Consider the following 18,811-nt stretch of genomic DNA (forward strand, 5'->3'; position numbering starts at 1 on the left):
GTGAAGCTACTAATTAGAAAATATATTGATCTTGGCATCTGCTGCTAGTTTTAACTAGGAATTCGGGAACTGAAAAAAGTACTTACTGGAACAAAGCACCTTGTGTTGCCTTCCAAATAGTATCAAGATCAACTTGCACTTTCGATACATCTAAATGCGACCATTGTATGGCTTCCAGTTTAAGCCTCATATTCTGCAAACCTTATCAATTCTAAATGCCTTTTCAAAAGTTTCATTGAAATTATGATGTATTCTTGTTAAAAGCCTGTATACTTATCGACATACAGGATTTGTTTTGTTTGCATCCCTGAAAACAATCTCATCAACAATAGCATAAGTACAGTGAAGACGTTCTTGGGTGGCATTGCTTTATCTTTGAAATTGCTGTGTGTGATGAATAATGCAAGCTATGTCCGCATATTATTTTTTTACGACTCTTTATAAGCTATGTTATGCGTCGAATGTAGGTGTTTCTTATAGCCACTTTAGAGCATTTTCAAGTTCCACGGATAGTGCAAGCCTGAGTAGAACGTTGCGTAAGTGTCAGAACATGGATGGGCATTGGACAACCTTGCTTTACAAGATCTGGTTTGGGCTGCTCACCAAATAAGGTTTCAAATCAATTTAGATCGACAACAGTCATCCAAGGGAAGTTTTACAATTATGTTCTTAAAGCCATAGGGTCCCTTATTATTAACGCTCAACTCCCTGCAGTTATTGGAATTTTCATGAACGAGCATCTATTGAAGAAGTCTTTGTTGTTTGAAGAAGTCATTGTTGGGAAGAAGGTTGAGTGAGTGAGAAGTTGCATTATAGGAGTTTTTCTTTTTAAATTCGTGAAGTGACAACCCTGGTGTCAATTTTAAAATTTTTTGAAGCGTCCAACGAATTTGGCACAGAGGAGAAAATGCGCTGATCATGGAGAACTTAAAATATTAGCAAAACTACAATACATCACCACCTGTCTGTGTCAGGAAGAGTGATGTAGTGTAATTATTTGCGATTAAAAAAACGTAGAAAGAAAAACTACCGCCCCCAGTTGATGTTTGATTTCCAAAGTCAACGGCAAGGAAAGGTATTTCCGATACTTTTGTGAAATGCTTATCAAAATACCTCATGCAATTTTTTATTTAAAAAGGAATCCAATGATATTTTAGAAAAATATGCATGTCTTGAACATTGATCAGATAACTCTTGAGTGACTTTGATATTATTTGAAAAGACCTTATGTAATTAAAAAAAAATGACTTTGTTATATATTATATCGAAACAAAGGTGAGCGGTTTATTCTCCAAAGGAATATCAAATTTTTTTAAAAAGGATCAAAGGTTTAATTTTTTTTTTAATGTTTTCTTTTTAAGAAATGTTTTTAAAGGGACAAAGTTTGTTAAAAATAAAAAGAAGAGTCTAAAGGTCCATTTATATTTGGGAATTTTGTAGAGAGTGTCTTTTTTTTTAATTGAAACTTTGCAAAAGGAGTTTGTAAAAAGAAAAAGACAGTATTGTAAAAAGTTTTTTTTAATTAAAAAGGGTTTTACAAAAGTATTTTTGGAAGGATTGTTTTTGTGAGAAGTTTCGATAAAGATAATATTAAAAAAGAATCTATTTGCGATTTTTGACTCACCGTTGTTGCATGCCACCACTGTGAGTTAGAGCCAATGACAGAGTGAGAAAAAAATCTCTAATACCCAACTTTTTGCCATGCACATTCCATGAGCCATCTAACACAAATAGGAAGTAATTTATTTTTATGGGTATTTATTAAAAACGGATTGTTATCAACATCATGAATTGGACAAAAATTACGTTCTTGATTTTCCTTAATCTGTTTCATTTTGGAATACAATTTTTGGTAAGAATCAGGAAGGGAATGACCATTTCTTCTTGAACACACTTATGTTCTTTATGCCAAGTTTTTTTTGCAGGTTTTGGGTGATAAACTGATCATTAAGGAGACTAAATTGTGCCGGCGATTGGTCTTCAAAAGACTAATTTCTTGAGAAATTCTAAACAACAAACCAATGATCATAAAACAAAATTTCTAGAAAAATTACAAGTTCTTGCAAATTCCTATAATAGCTTAATGGTTTGACATGTTGCATGGAAAATTAGCAAATTCGAAGATTTGGGATTTGTTCCTAAATGTACAAGGATGGTGAAATACCTATCCACTTTTGAATTCGAAGTCTACAAGTGGTTGGTCAACGCTGGTCAAACTCAGCTATTTTAGCAGAAATTCCAGAATTAATGAGCAGATTTGCTATATTTGAGATTTTGCATGCCAAAATTCACTTTTTCCCAGCATGATTCATTATCCATTTCTCATTATCCACATACACTTCATTACATTTTCATCAATATTAACCCACCAATAAAAGCAACGAAGTTTTTTGTTCCACTTTACATATTCATTGTCAGTTTCCTTTTTCTTACCCTTGCAAATAACACCTTGCTTCCATAAACCATTGAGTCCATATTCCTTGAGTCTAAATATTTTTCTAAAAACACCTTGAAGCATGCATGCCTTAAGGGCAAGCTATCATGCCGATAAATAAAGGGAATACGCTAATGTCCCTTGTTCATCGGATCTTCTAAGTATTCGACAACAACAAATTCATTCATACTTAGAAAGATGTGTTAGGGGCATCTTGACTCTCATCCACATCAAAGATGGGAGCTCTCGTGTTGACTAGTGGCATCTATTAAAGGCCACTAAGTTAAAAATTTCTTGTTATGTTCGACACCGAAACATTTATTCACATGACAAGAACTGTGCCAACGAGTGTAGAAGACTTGAAGACCCATCCGTTTGTAGCAGAAGAAGCAAATTTACTTTCATTACTTTTCAATTTTTTAGGTAAATGACTTGAGGACAAGTCAATAAATAAGGCTGGGGAGGGAAAGCGTAAATTTTGAATTTTGTATACCTTCCAAACCTTATGCATTTTCAGCTGCATTCAGCAGCAGATTCCTAACATTCAGCAGAAGATCCAGTAACAGATTTAGCAACAAATGCAGCAATAATAAAAGATTCACTTTTTCGACTTCATCCACCATTTTCACAGCCAACTGAAGAAGACTATGATCAGAATTTTGCAGCCACGCATGCACAACTCTCATCCATTTTTTAAAGGGTGAGTTGAGGTATGATATTTTCTAACTTTTAACCATTTAATTCCTTGAAAGCTAAAATGATAATTTTTTGGAAAAAACTTCCTTTCCTCATTTCACAAAATTGCCAAAGCCATTAGTTTTTTTTTTTTTTTTTTGGGGGGGGGGGGGAGATACATTTACATTCATACTTTGCCACCTACATATTTTTCCATGTTCATATATCACATTCTAAAACCCACATACTTTCAAAATATATTTACAATTACATCATCATAAGCATAAAAATGGATTTGTGAAAAGTATTTAAAATTTAATTGGATGCCAACACAATCATGGTTGTTACACAAGAACCAACCATGATGCATTAATGTTTGAAATATTAAAGAATGACCTTTCGTAATAAAGTATTAATGTTTCTTTCAATGAATATGATTTATTATTTAATGTTTGATTGTTGGCATTATGATTCTGGTATGGATCTATGATACAGATGTTGTACTTGATGGCAACACTCTCAAGTGGCAATGCTCTGATCAGGCCCTCAAAATGTTGGAAATTAAGAGGTACGCAGGAGTATAGTTGAAAAGGTGCATACCCGCAGGTACGCCATGAAGGGACTGCGGTCATACACGCAGGTCACCCGTGCATGAGGTGCGTACCCCCAGTGCACTTACTTCAAGGCAGAGAAGCGCGCTCACGTGGGGTTTCTTATGTTTGGCCCGTGGTATTTAGCCCGCCGTTCTTGATTCTATGGTTTTGGCCGTGGTATTGTTTTATATTATTATTATTATTGAGCCCCATGTTTTGGGCCCCTTGTATTGGTTATCTATGGTATTGATCCATGATTTTAGGAAGAGCTTGCCTATATAAAGCAAAGGAGATCACTTGGCTAAGCATCTTTTGCAAATTGAATATCTTAAGATCTGAAATATTGGGTTATTGTTTCAAAATCTTGATCTATATAAAAGTGAAGTTGAAAGCGAATCTATGAAGGGTGATCTCTCGAGCGCATGATCAAATCTGGGCATCTGACGATCTGTAGCACACTGGTGGACTGCCAATTCGGCCCTAACCAAAGGTACGCAGGTGATTAACAGTGCAAGTGCGTGGGTATGCAGAGCAGAAGAAGGCGCACTGCGTGGGTACGCAGAACAGAAGAAGGCGCCGTGCATGGGTATGCAGCGCGACAGAGGATAAGGTGCGTAGGCACAGGGAAAGTACGCGGCGCTTCAGAAGCAGCAGGTGCGTAGGTACGCGGCGCGATAGCATCTGTGGGTGCGTGGCTACAGTAGCAGTACGCGGCGCGATAGTATCTGTGGGTGCGTGCCTACAGTAACAGTACGCAGCGCGATTGAAGAAACAGTGCGTGGGTACGCGGTGCAGCAAAAGGGTCTCTGTGTGTATACGCTGGGGAGCAGAAGGTGAAGTGCGGAGCCACGCAGGCCAGATAAAGAAAAACTGTGTATCTGTCTTAAGATCTTTTGTTGGCTGACTTTTCTCTATTGATAAGGTGCTCTGGGTTTAATTTACTGTCACTGTGGATCTGGTTACTGTAGTTGACTGGGTGATTTACTTGTACTTGTTGATCTCTTGATGTTTATGGATCCAGTTTGAAAGTTTATGAAAAGTGGTCCTTGAAAGAAAAGAAGTAGGGGGTTGTAGCTCCCTTCCAGGAGAGACTGGAAAATGAGAGAGAGTTGTAGCTCTCTGCAGGTTGCAGCCTGCGTACTGGTAAAGGACTGCACCAGTACAAAACCATTGTAAAAGGAGTTTCTAATTTGAAAGAAGATAGAGACATATTGCAGCAGGTGGTTTTCACCCACATTGAGTTTCCACCTTACATCTGGTGTTCTTTTGTGTGACTATCTGTTTTCTTTGTTCATGCTCATTCTTTTATGGTACTGACATGCAAAAATAATTCAAAGTATAAATAAGGAAGATTTGTAAAAGAACTTGATAATACTGATTCACCCCCCCTCTCAGTATTATTTCCAACAATTGGTATCAGAGCAGGTCCTTCAGAGAAGCTTGATAGATTGGAGGAAGATCATTCATCATGAGCAACTACGAGAGGGAAGCATCAATCAGGCCACCAATCTTTGAAGGGACAAACTTCAATTATTGGAAGGTAAGAGTTACTGCTTATCTTCAATCTCTTGGTACAGAAGTTTGGGATATCATAGATACAGGCTACACTTTTCCTTCAGCTACTCCTACAGATTCGGCCAAGAAGAAGAAATATGAAACAAATGCTAAAGCAGTCAATAATTTGCTAGGATGCTTATCTCAAACAGAATTCGTAAAGGTTATGCAATATAAATCCGCAAAGGAAATATGGGACAAGATTGTCTTGAGCTATGAAGGAGATGAACAGGTAAAGCGTGCTAAACTTCAAACCCTCAGGATTCAGTATGAGAATCTCAGAATGTATAATGATGAAAGTGTGGCTAACTATTTTCTTCGGGTAGATGAGATTGTTAATTGCATGAAAAACTTGGGTGAAGAAATAAAAGAGGCTATTGTGGTTGAAAAAGTTCTAAGATCATTGTCCCCCAAGTTTGAATCTAAAGTGTCTGCAATAGAAGAAAAGGAAAATCTACGAATTCTTACTATGTCTCAGCTACACGGAATTCTAACTGGTTATGAAATGAGAAAGGGAGGTCCATTAGATAGAAGAGAAGCTGCTTTCAAGGCTTCAGGCAAAGGAGACTATTATGAAGCAAGTCATGTGCCAGAAGAAGAAGAAGAAGAATCAAATTTTGTCAGAAATCTTCAAAGGGGTACTGGAAGGTTCAAAGGTAAGTTACCTTTTAAATGCTTTGCTTGTGGAAGAGTAGGTCATTATGCTGCGAAATGTCCTTATAAGGATAAAGGAAAGGAACCTGCTAGATGGAACAAGAAACAGATTGCAAATAAGAAAAGCTACTACACTCATGAAGATAGTGATGGTCTATCAAATAGTGATGAAGATGAACGAGGTAATGACTATATTTGAAGATGATGATTACATGGATGCTATAGATGTGGATAGCTTTTATGAAGAAATTTCTAGGCTTAAGACATGTATAGAAGAAAAGAATAGGATCATTGATACTCTACAACTTCAAATTGATGAAAAGGAAAAATATATTGAAAAGTTAGAAGGTGAAATTGTTGGTCTTAGAAAAGAGATTGAGAAAACAAAGGCTATTAATCTTAAGTTTGTCAAAGGATCTGAAACTCTGGATGAGATCATCAATGTACATCGTTCTCCTCTAAACAAGACAGGTCTGGGCTATAATGGAGAAACTTCTCAAGAATCCACCTCAAAGAGTTATCTTGATGCAGCAAGAAGGAATGAGCAAAAGCACAATGGAGATCACTAGGTAAAGCAGGGACCAATTACAAACAAAGACTATCAGGCGAATCAGGGGCAATCTGTCTTAAGGATGAACAAAAGCTACAACCAGCCATAGGTAAAATCCTCTCAATTTGTTTCAAGAATGAATGACAATAGAAATTACAATCGTTTGGCTGGAAGATTGGATAACCGCAAAAGTTTCTTCAATGGACAATGCTTTTCTTGCCATAACTTTGGTCACAAAGCAACTCCATGTGTTGCATATAAAACGATCATGACTAGAGAAGTTCAAAAACAAAGAAGTATGACCGGGATTATAAAAAGGACCTATAACAACTTTTCGGTTCTTGAAAATGAAGTTGAATGTTCTATTTGCAATAACTTTGGTCATGAAGATTCTGAATGCAGGAGCAGGTTTCAGCAGACAAAGGAACAAGCCTCAAGCACCAAAACATGGAGAATAAAGGAACCACAAACAGAAAGATGTGGAATAGCATTTTATGCAGAGGGACAGGAAAATCTATGGTACATTGACAGTGGATGTTCAAAGCATATGACAGGTGATAAAGAAAAACTTGAATCATATTCTACTTTAGAAAAGGGAAAGAAAGTTTCTTTTGGAAATGATACTCCTGCAGCTATAAAAGGAAAAGGCACTGCTCAGTTAAAAGAAAAGGTCAAAGCTGGAAATGTTTTGTATGTTGATGGATTGAAACATAATCTTCTAAGTGTCAGCCAGATGTGTGATCAAGGAACCGAAGTGATATTTAGAACAAATGGATGTTTTGTTCATGCTCTTGATACAGGTAAAATAGTGATCAAAGGTAAAAGAACTCCAAATAATCTATACATATTTGAAGAAGGACAACAACAATGCTATCTAAGCAAGGATGATGAACACTGGTTATGGCACTGGAGGTTGGGGCATCTAAACTTTTCACAAATAAGGAAAGCATGCAAATATCAGGCAGTTCGCGGTCTTCCAGATATCAAAATTCCAGACAACACCATATGCAAATCATGTCAGTTTGGAAAGCAAACCAGAACTAACTTTCTAGAGAAGGAAGGATCAGCTAGCATTCCTCTTGAGCTTGTACATACAGATGAATGTGGACCATTCTGGAAAAGGACACCTCGAGGAGAAGAATACTTGATATTATTCATTGACGATTTCTCCAGGTTTGTCTGGTTAGGAATTATGAAGCACAAAGATGAAGCATTAGAAAAATTCAAATCCTTTAAAGCCTTGGTTGAAAATGAATCAGGATACAAAATTAAGTGCCTCAGATCCGACAGAGGTGGGGAATTTACGTCAAATGAATTTTTCGATTTCTGTGAAGAACATGGGATAAGAAGAGAATTCTCTATAGCTAGAACTCCTCAGCAAAATGGAGTAGTGGAAAGAATGAACAGAACAATCCAACAAATGGCTCGTGCTATGCTTGATGAGTCTGGAACTCCCGCAACTTTCTGGGTGAAGCTACATATGCTGCGGTGGTTATTCTCAACAAAACAAATGTCCGGGTGAACAGCACTCAAACTCCTCATGAGCTCTGGTATGGTGAGACTCCTTCGGTAAAGCACTTCAAAATCTTTGGGAGCAAATGCTATATTAAGAATACTAATGAGAAACTTGGAAAACTTGAACCTAGAGCAGATGAAGGCATTCTTCTTGGTTATTCTCCACACAGCAAAGCATACAAGTGCTACAATAAAAGACTTGGAAGAATTGTTGACAGCATTGATGTAGTGGTTGATGAGAAGGGATACATTCCTAGGCAAGTAAATAATGAAGATATCGAAGAAGATGAAGACTACCCTCAAAGACAGAATGATGAAGAAGAAGAACCTCAAGAAGAACCAGAGGAGCAGACAAGGATAGAAGAGAAGACTCCATCCAGATATGTTCAGAAGAATCATCCAGAATCTCAGATTTTGGGGCAGAAAGAAGCAGGTGTACAAACAAGAAGAACAGTTGCAGAAGCTTCAAGCTATTTGGCATTACTCTCTTCCACTGAACCACAAAATGTGAAAGAGGCATGCAAAGATGAATGTTGGGTGAAAGCAATGGATGAAGAACTTGAGCAGATCGAAAAGAACAACACTTGGGAGCTGGTTCCTAGACTAAAGGATAAGAATGTTATAGGGACAAAATGGGTCTTCAAAAATAAATTGAATGAAAATGGAGAAGTAATTAGAAACAAGGCCAGACTTGTTTGTAAAGGGTATGCGCAGCAAGAAGGAATAGGTTTTGAAGAAACCTTTGCTCCTGTTGCAAGACTTGAGGCCATCCGAATGTTCCTTGCTCTCTCAAGCTTTCAAAACTTCAAAGTATTTCAAATGGACGTGAAATCAGCCTTCCTGAATGGAGACTTGGAAGAAGAAGTATACATTGAGCAGCCAGATGGTTTCATTCTTGGAAATGATCCAAATCTTGTATGCAGATTTAAAAAGGCTCTCTATGGTCTCAAACAAGCTCCAAGGGCTTGGTACTATCGTTTGGACAAATATCTTCATCAACAAGGTTTTTCAAAAGGATCAGGAGACAGCAATCTTTATATAAAAGTTGAAAATGACAAATTGATAATACTTGTTGTGTATGTAGATGACATTATCTTTGGCAGCAATGAAGAAGCTATGAGTCAAAGCTTTGCCTTGGTGATGCAGAAAGAATTCGAAATGTCCTTGCTGGGAGAACTGACATATTTTCTTGGTTTGCAAATCCAACAAAAAGAAGGAGGGATCTTTTTGTCTCAAACCAAGTATCTCAAGCAGATTTTGAAGAATTATGGCATGGAAGATGCAAAACCAGTATGTACACCCATGGTCACAAGATGTAGCCTCAGTGCAAATGATGAATCAGCAGCAGTGCATCAACCAACCTACAGATCTATGATTGGAAGTCTACTTTATTTGACAGGTACCCGACCAGACATTATGCATGCAGTGGGAATAGTTGGAAGATTTCAAGCAAATCCGAAGGAAACTCATCTTCAGGCAGTAAAGAGAATCTTTAAATATCTTCAAGGGACTCAAAATTATGGCTTATGGTATCCTAGAGATACAGATCTCACACTTCATGCTTATACAGATGCAGATTGGGCAGGAAGCGTGGATGACAGGAAGAGCACAAGTGGTGGTGCGTTCTTTATGGGTTCCAGATTAGTATCTTGGTTCAGCAAGAAATAGAGTTCGATTGCCTTGTCTACAGCTGAAGCAGAATATGTTGCTGTTGCATCTTGCTGCACTCAACTCCTTTGGATGATGCAGACCTTGCAGGACTTTCAAATCACTTGTACACCACCTATCTCCATCTTATGTGATAACACAAGTGCAATCAGCATTTCAAAGAACCCAGTCATGCATTCAAAGACCAAGCACATACCGATCAAGTATCATTTTCTCCGGGAACAAGTACTTGAACAAAAGGTCAAGTTGGAGTATGTTCCTTCTAAGGAACAAGTTGCTGATATACTCACCAAACCATTGCCCAGGGATACCTTTGAATACCTCAGGCAAAAGCTGGGGGTTGTTGATGCATCATCTTGTTGAATTTCTTCTGATGGTTGGTTGTACGTAAGGCTCATCTGGGGCATATGCGTACATGTGCTGGGTTGCGGATTGGTTGAAGAACGAATGGCACAGGTTCAGGGGGAGCATATAATGCATTGTTGGCATTATGGAGGACGTACAGAAGAAGATCATGGATGCTGGTCTGAATATTGCTGCAATATGTCTCTATCTCTTTCATGGTCATTTATGGTGTTTTGGTGGCTTATGGTTCTTATTTGCAGATCTGGTTTATAGTCAGGGGGAGCATGTTCTTAGGGGGAGCATAACCCTTTGCCCTTGATGTCAAAGGGGGAGAATGACGTTGAGGATCTTGAGGTTGACGTTGAGGATCTTGAGGTTTCCATCAAGTCCAAAGGGGGAGATTGTTGGCATTATGATTCTGGTATGGCTCTATGATACAGATGTTGTACTTGATGGCAACACTCTCAAGTGGCAATGCTCTGATCAGGCCCTCAAAATGTTGGAAATTAAGAGGTACGCAGGAGTATAGTTGAAAAGGTGCATACCCGTAGGTACGCCGTGAAGGGACTGCGGTCATACACACAGGTCACCCGTGCATGCGGTGCGTACCCCCAGTGCACTTACTTCAAGGCAGAGAATCGCGCTCACATGGGGTTTCTTATGTTTGGCCTGTGGTATTTAGCCCGCCGTTCTTGATTCTATGGTTTTGGCCCATGGTATTGTTTTATATTATTATTATTATTGAGCCCCATGTTTTGGGCCCCTTGTATTGGTTATCTATGGTATTGATCCATGATTTTAGGAAGAGCTTGCCTATATAAAGCAAAGGAGATCACTTGGCTAAGCATCTTTTGCAAATTGAATATCTTAAGATCTGAAATATTGGGTTATTGTTTCAAAAGCTTGATCTATATAAAAGTGAAGTTGAAAGAGAATCTATGAAGGGTGATCTCTCGAGCGCATGATCAGATCTGGGCATCTAACGATTTGTAGCACACTGGTGGACTGCCAATTCGGCCCTAACCAGAGGTACGCAGGTGATTAACAGTGCAAGTACGTGGGTACGCAGAGCAGAAGAAGGCACACTGCGTGGGTACGTAGAACAGAAGAAGGCGCCGTGCGTGGGTACGCAGCGCGACAGAGGATAAGGTGCATAGGCACAGGGAAATTACGCGGCGCTTCAAAAGCCGCAGGTGCGTAGGTACGCGGCGCGATAGCATCTGTGGGTGCGTGGCTATAGTAGCAGTACGCGACGCGATAGTATCTGTGGGTGCGTGCCTACAGTAACAGTACGCATCGCGATTGAAGAAACAGTGCGTGGGTATGCGGTGCAGCAGAAGGGTCTCTGCGTGTATACGCAGGGGAGCAGAAGGTGAAGTGCGGAGCCACGCAGGCCAGATAAAGAAAAACTGCGTATCTGTCTTAAGATCTTTTGTTGGCTGACTTTTCTCTGTTGATGAGGTGCTCTGGGTTTAATTTACTGTCACTATGGATCTAGTTACTGCAGTTGACTGGGTGATTTACTTGTACTTGTTGATCTCTTGATGTTTATGGATCCAGTTTGAAAATTTATGAAAAGTGGTCCTTGAAAGAAAAGAAGTACGGGGTTGTAGCTCCCTTCCAGGAGAGACTGGAAAATGAGAGAGAGTTGTAGCTCTCTGCAGGTTGCAGCCTGCGTACTGGTAAAGGACTGCACCAGTACAAAACCACTGTAAAAGGAGTTTCTAATTTGAAAGAAGATAGAGACATATTGCAGCAGGTGGTTTTCACCCACATTGGGTTTCCACCTTACATCTGGTGTTCTTTGGTGTGACTATCTGTTTTCTTTGTTCATGCTCATTATTTTATGGTACTGACATGCAAAAATAATTCAAAGTATGAATAAGGAAGATTTGTAAAAGAACTTGATAATACTGATTCACCCCCCCTCTCAGTATTATTTCCAACATTGATTTCATTAATTTAAGTTTTTGATTCATATGCTTGAGATATAAATGAATAGTCTCTTGTATGAGAGCTTTAATATTTCATGCAATCAATCAGAATTAGGTTTATGTGCTTTAATTTCATTAGTTTAAATAGTTTGTTGATTAAGACGGTTAGAAATATTAATGAACAGTCTCCTGTAAGGGAGCTTTAATATTTCTTACACTTGTCACAATGTCTTTAGATTTCATTTTGATTAAATGACTAAATAGGTGTTGGAGATCCTGATGAAAGACCTCCTGTAAGGGAGCTTTGGCTTTTCTTCACCTAGCTTACTTTAGTTTGTCTCTAAGTCCATATATATTGGATGATCCTCGAAGTTTACTTACCCGGATTGATAGTAAATGAAACTCTAATTTGCATTCGCATTTTAGACCCAACATTTTGGCATTGTTGCTGGGGAGGACCATTTGGAGATAGACTTAGGAAGTTATTTTTATTGCAATTTATTTTTATGGACTAACTTGTGAAACCTAGTGATAGCAGGATCTTCATAATGGAGTTCAAGTTTGAGCATTTTTTTATTTTTGTACTTAGTTAGTTTGAAATTCAGTCTTTTTAAACCCCCCATTTCTTACTAATCCATCTATGGATGAGAAATTTGAAGATATTAAACAGGTACTTCTTGGAGAGAAAGAACAATATCAAAGATTGGTTTCAAAAGAACCTTGCACCAAATCCATGGATCAAACAGGTTACTCACATGCTTGCAAATCATAAGGTAAAAAATTTAAATCTTGATGTGAGCATTTTTGAATTCTTAGTTCATAGGTGGCTTCATTGGAAACATTCTTTTACTTAGGAAATAGAAAAAAGAGTTTCAAGTTAAGGTAGAATAGATTAGAAATATAAAACGAGATCTCGTAGAGTTTTCTTTTAGTCTTGTTTTCAAAAAAAAAAAAATTCATCAACATTTCCCATGAATAAATTAGTAAGAACCACTTCATCCACACTAACATGTAAATATAAAAATAAAAACAAATCAATAGGGTAGTATGCTCTCTTCCCGTGGTTCGAGCAATCAGGAAGATCAGAAAATCTACTCATTTATTTTCAAAATAATATAAAAATCTCTTGCTCGGAAATTGTACAAATGATTAAAACTACAACATTATAAGAAATCGAAATCATTTTTTTTTTAAATTCGTTTATTTTTTATTTCAAATTTAAAAATGAAATCTATAGTTTAGTGATTTGAAAAAAAAAACCATAATTCCTCTTAGGCTAGGTCTTGTATGCACTGGGATCATTTTTTCAAGCAAGCCAAGTCTACATATAAACAATTCAAACAGGAAGTTGAAACTTCTCTACATTTACTTTGTTCTCGGCTTTTGAATTTTTGGAACTCATAATTTCTGCAATAATGAGATCCTTCTTTGCATTTGATCTTAATTATGAACAAAGTGTGCCATGTTGGGTTGCACAGCTAGGTGTCTTGGATCCCTTTCCCTTCATCCAATTATTAATCCTGCTTGATTTCCCGTTTCGATGGTCAACCTCAATCTCAACATCATTCTTACTTTCTTATCAATCTTGTGTCTCGTTTTGTTGTGACTCTTCCGTATGTGCATTGATGCTATCTTGATGGGTTTTAGAGTGGCATTTAATGTGACCATGATCTGAATTCCTTCCAACATAGATCACAATTTATAGAAGAATCGATGGGTTTGGAATCGAGTCATGACCTAAATGATTTGATTTTGTTACAGCATTGCCAAAAGATGAAGTAGTTTTGACAAGTTGTTTTGAAACATGTTTTGTGATCAAACCGAAACAAATAAGGAAAAACAAATACATGGGTTTTTTCCAAAACGGAATAAATTACACAACCCAGAAATCGTTTTCTTGGATTCCTAACTTTTTGAGAGGAAATTTCGGTTCTTCGGGACCCTTTCATTCATGCTTGAGTAAACGTTTGGTGTGAATGTGCTTGAGTAAACTGTGAAACTTGTTCCAGCTAGTGAACTGTCGAACTTGAGTTGTAAAGAATTATTGGGTTCTTATGCGAGTAAGAATTCCAATATCACATCGGATTCACTGGGAATGCTAGTGTGCAACCTAGAGATACATCTATGTGTGAAGCCAGCTTCTGCGAGTTAGAAACAGCCAGCTTGTGAGACTAGCTTTGGAGCTTCAGAATTAGAGCTGTAATGGGAAGTTCATAAGAGCATTTGGTTCCTCGACTTACGCTTTCTTGCAACAGAGTGATCTCCAACCAACTACGCGAGAAGAGGCATTGTCACTTTGATGGTGATTGCATAAGAGTGCTCAGAAATGAAGGGCCATTGTAAAGGGTGTTGAGATGTCATTGACATGGAGAAAAGATTCTAAATTAAACTCTGCTTGGTGTTTTCTATTTGTTGAATTAAGTAAAGGGTTTCTGCCAAATTGGGCGAGCTAAATTAGGTTCCGTGGAACAAGTTTGTTGATTTGATATGCTTTCAGTTGATCCATTTTTAGCGATTTCATGATTCCATACAGATTTTGTGGCACGATTTGAAGGATTTGATGATTGCATGTAGACTTTGTGAAGCTACTAATTAGAAAAGATATCGATCTTGGCATCTGCTATTAGTTTTAACCAAGAATTCAAGAGTTGAAAAAAGTATTTATTGGAACAAAGCACCTTGTGTTGCCTTCCAAATAGTATCAAGATCAACCCACATTTTCGATACATCTAGATGCAACCTTTGCATGGCTTCTAGTTTACGCCTCATATTCTGCAAACCTTATCAATTCTAAATCCATTTTCAAAAGTTTCACTGAAATTCTAATGTATGCTTGTTAAAAGCCAGTATAATTATCGACATATAAGATTTGTTTTTTTTGCATCCCTGAAAACGATCTCATCAACAATAGCATAAGTACAGTGAAGATGATCTTGGGTGGCATTGCTTTATCTTTGAAATTGCTGTGTGTGATGAATAATGCAAGCTATGTCCGCATCTTGTTCTTTTTACGACTCTTTATAAGCTCTGTTATTCATCGAATGTAAGTGTTTCGTATAGCCACTTTAGAGCATTTTCAAGTTCCACGGACAGAGAAAGCCTGAGTAGAACGTTGCATAAGTTTCATAACATGGATGGGCATTAGACAACCTTGCTTTACGAGATCTGGTTCGGGCTGCTCACTGTTGGGTTGTGTTATATTCTTTCCACAACTAGTCCACGTAGTTAATCGGGGGTTTGAGGGGGGGGAGGTCATAGGGGGTTTGAGGCGTACCTGTAACCCCACTTTATGGGGTCCAGAGTAGCACCTCGGAAAATTTTGGTTTTGGACCCTATGTTAGGATGGGCGGACCCACCTATGGTTTTGTGCATGATTTTCGCACATGTTTTTGGACACGATGGTTTTCAGTCCATGGTATTAGACGCGATGGTTTTAGGTCCATGGAATTGGATGCTTCGACACGTATAAATATGTATTATAACATTGAAAGGAACATAATGAAAAATCAAGTTGGTAGTCCCGGTTTTGGGATCCAGGGGAAAATCTCTGTGTATATGTGCTTTATGTGTTATGCTCTCGCATTGTTTATTTTATGCATTTTAGAATTTGTATGCAGGACATTTTTGTACACGGTTAAAACCTACATTTGGTATCAGAGTAGTTTTGGCTTCAAGGGGACACCTTTGTTGCTGAGGGGTTTCGCTCGGGCTTGTGGTAGACCCTGTTCAGTGGGAGATCTGCGAGATCAATTCTGTTGGTGAAAGAAGATGGCAAGCAGTGGAAAGATAAAGATCGAGAAATTTAATGGTCAGATTTTTGAGCTGTGGAAACTCAAGATGGAGGATCTGTTGGTGGATAAATATTAGTGGATCGCGGTAGATTCGGGTACTAAACCAACGGGAGTGTCCGATGAAGAATGGAAGAAGTTGGATAGGAAGGCAAAGAGCACAATACGATTGTGTGTCTTAGATTCAGTATTGCTGAATGTATCAGGGGAAGCTACGGCGAAGGCTTTGTGGGACAAGTTAAGGACTTTGTACCGATCTAAGTCCTTGGTGAATGAATTGTTCCTGCAGAGAAAGCTGTATAACCTGAGGATGAAAGATGGAGACTCGGTGATAGAGCATCTAAATGCATTTAATACTGTGGTAAGTCAGTTAACATCTGTTGATATTAAAATTTCAGATGAAGATAAGTGCATCAGTTTGTTGTGTTCTCTACTAGATTCATGGGATATTCTGGTTATTGCAATAGGTAGCAATGCAACTACCTTGCAGTTTGATGAAATAGTCTCATCCTTGTTGACGGACGAGATGAGACGGAAAAATATGGAGAGCCAGAATGGTGATTCCTTGTCTGCACGAGGACGGTCCCAGAACAGAAACAAAAATAAGTCATCAAGTGGGAGATCTAAATATAGAAGGAGATCTAAATCTCTAGGAAAACCTGTAAAGGTGGTGTGCTAGAAATGTGGAAACGAAGGGCACTTCAAAAGGGACTGTAAATATAAAGCTCCTGATAAAGGAAAGGGATCTGATGATGCTCCTTCTGTAGAGGCGAAAACCACCTTAGATGAAGGTGGGGATGTGTACTTGGATTCTTCAAGTACACATGTAGATCATGAGGCATGGTTGATTGACTCAAGTGCATCCTTTCACTTCACTCCCCATAGAGAGTGGTTTTGCGAGTATGAGAAATACGATGGTGGTGATGTTCTCAGGGGATGATAGGAAGGCTAGAATCATTGGTCGTGGAAAAGTAAAGTTGAAGTTGCAAGGTGGAAGGGTTAGAACACTTCTGGGTGTTCTGCATATTCCTACATTGGCAAGAAATTTGATTTATGTAAGCAAGCTAGATGATGCAGGTGTAAAAACAGTGTTCGAGAAGGATACCTGCAAAATGGTTCGGGTAGCACTAGTATTGATGCGGGGAGTTCGAATTGGAACTCTGTACAAGCTATAAGGTAGCACTGTTATTGATGGGTGCAACAGTTATGTGGTTCCTAAAAGTGGAGTAGAAAATCTAGTGGTCTCTGGAGAGAAGACCATTTTCTGGCATCAAAGGCTTGGACATATTGGAGAGAAGGGCCTTCGAATACTTCATGGTAAAGGTATGGTAGAAGGTACGAGTAATAGATCTCTAGATTTTTATTCCTGTGAAAATTGTGTATATGGGAAGAAGAATTGGGTGAGTTTCCCCTCTGGTGGTAAGAGGGCGAAATAGATATTCGAGCTTGTGCACAACGATGTGTTTGGACCTGTGAAGGTTCCATCACTAGGTAAATTTGTGTACTATGTGTTATCACCCCAAGAAACTCTCCTAGGTTGTAGCTCGAAGATGCTCGGGAACATTACGAACTCAATTTAATGTTAGAAATGGGTGAATGGAAGGAATGATGCATATTCAAGCCAGATAACCACTCCTACTTTCCTTGACTCCAGACATGCGTGAGCACCCCTAGACTAAAAGGCTTTATACCACCAATTACTCATAGTTTAAGGATTAGGTGAATATGGAAAATACTGACCACACCAGCAGATGCGCAGGACCCTGTGATGGCCGGCTACAACCAGTAAAGAGGTCTGCAAATCTAATTCCCTAGTGCACAGACAGGATGACAGCTTTCTGTCACTAAGTGAAAAGAAACTTGATTAACAGATTCACTCATACATACAAGATTATAACACAGAGGTGGGATGACAGCCCCTCTAATGCTAAACATCAAGAGTTCAGGAAGAATGCATATCAAGCATAACCTAGAACAGAAAAGAGATGGAAAGTGAGCAATTAACAGCAAAAGAAGCTTATATTAGCTGAAAATGCCGCTGAGACGCTGCAAGTATCAAAGCAGTTAGAGTCTCCAGAAGTTGAACCTTACATCAAAACAACAACCATCCCCCTCATTACATCTGTTTTTTGGGTATATATAGAGTTCGATTACAAAAATGTTCTGTTATTGTATGCGTGGAGGTGTCATAATGGACCACCAACTGCTTTAACTTCCTGATGGAGTCTGAGTGCAATTACTTGCTTCAATAGATAAATCTGATCTTTTCCCTACACTTTGCTATCCTCTCAGGTGGCTAGAGTGTCGTATGGGATGAAGTCCCATAACTGTTAAATGCATTTGCCTATTCGTGCTCTGTCCTTTTCCTTCTTGGCCATACTATTTCCTGAATGTGCTTGTTGAGGAGGAAATGCACCTAGTACTAAAAACTGGTCACCTTCGTCCTTTCGGGAGCATGGAACGGTTAATGTACGCAGACTGTGCAGTGGGTGGAATAGACGGATGGAGGAGCGAGACTGGCCATCGGATCAGGTGGATAGACGGTGGAGATAGCTTGGCAAGGGACATTGGAAGAAGCGGGAGTGGAATAAGCATGGGCCATTGGATATGGGTGGAACTGATCAGATGATGGAGGAGTGATCGGGCAAGACGGGAGTCATCGGATCGGGTTTTTTGGTAATTCTTTGGGCCTTTACATATGGTGATGTGCAATTGTGATCAGATCGCATCACAATATCACATCGGCGAAAGCAGAGGGGCGCGGCTTTTATACTCACATGGATGTGATTGCGATCAGATCACATCGCAATAGCGCATCAGTGGAAGTTCAGGGGTGCAGCCTTTGTACACACACGGATGCAATCTGCGATAGTGATTAAACCAGGATCCAATAAAGGAATTAATCATTTTTAGGACTGATGAAGGGATAATGAGCAGGGCAAAGAAAAAGGAGAAAGTGACCGTTATGAGCTTCCCTTTAAGCATGACCAAGCAGACCAAGCTCATTTCTGACCTCCAAAAATCAAAGCTATGTAGCAGCGCTAACACTGGCTCCTTCTAGGGATGAGATCCTCCCTGTGAGGTCTCAAGAACCATAGACC

This window comes from Pinus tabuliformis, chromosome 5_1 (genome assembly GCF_031772625.1).
Source record: "Pinus tabuliformis cultivar Carrire ecotype Pingquan chromosome 5_1, CPIR1, whole genome shotgun sequence".
NCBI lineage: Eukaryota > Viridiplantae > Streptophyta > Pinopsida > Pinales > Pinaceae > Pinus > Pinus tabuliformis.